The following is a 980-nucleotide window of genomic DNA, read 5'->3' on the forward strand; positions in this document are numbered from 1 at the left end:
CTCGGCTCTGTCTTTGCCCCCCAGGATTTGTGCTGCAACTGATCCTCCTGATCAGCCCAGACTTCTGCTGCAGCTTGGTCCTCCTGACCAAGCCCAGACTTCTACTACAACTTGGTCCTCCTGACCAAGTCCAGACTCTACCTGGTGCACTTTGACTCTGCCAAGACTTCATGCCTAGCAGCACTAGGACTTAACCTGCAAGCTCAGTTTAACCTGGTTAGCCAAACCACATACTTAACTTGATCCTAGTTCCATAATCAAAACTCTGGTTCGATCTGCTAGTGCTTCTACATTGATAAAGTTATCGCATCTAACATTAGGTGAGTGGCCCGATTCACCCTAGTAGGGGATGCCTTGTACAAATGAGCTTTCTCCATACCTCTTCTCAAATGTCTCAGCCTAAGTGGAGCAGAATACGTCATGCAAGAGATTCATCAAGGTATTTGGGGAAACTATATTGGAGGAAGAACTCTGGCATGAAAAGTATTGTTAGTTGGATATTTCTTGCCCACTTTACAAGCCGACACATCTTGAATGACTAGCACCTGCCTAAGTTGCCAAAGACATCAAAATATCACCCATCATCCTACGGAGTTGCTAAAAACCGCCACCGCCTCTTGCCCTTTTAATCAATAGGGAATGGATATTATGAGTCATTTTCCAATAGGACCTAACCAATAAAAGTTTCTCTTAATGATTGTCGATTACTTCTCCAAGTGGGTCAAGGATGCACCAATAGAAAGGATCACCGAGGAAACCATCTTGAAGTTTATGTGGTAAAACATTACAGATATGAAATCCCCCCTTAGTTAGTATCAGATAATAGATAACAATTTCAAGGACACAAACTTCAAAAATGGTGCCAGACTCTGAATTCTACAAGCTTTTACTTCCGTAGATTATCAACAAAATAATGAATAGGAAGAGGTAGCGTAAAGGAAGATCTCGTTAGATGTCTCAAGATAAAATTATACCAAGTA

Source organism: Curcuma longa, chromosome 2, assembly GCF_044706935.1.
Source record: "Curcuma longa cultivar G26 ecotype Majalengka, Jawa Barat chromosome 2, ITB_CL_G26_1.1, whole genome shotgun sequence".
Taxonomy (NCBI): domain Eukaryota; kingdom Viridiplantae; phylum Streptophyta; class Magnoliopsida; order Zingiberales; family Zingiberaceae; genus Curcuma; species Curcuma longa.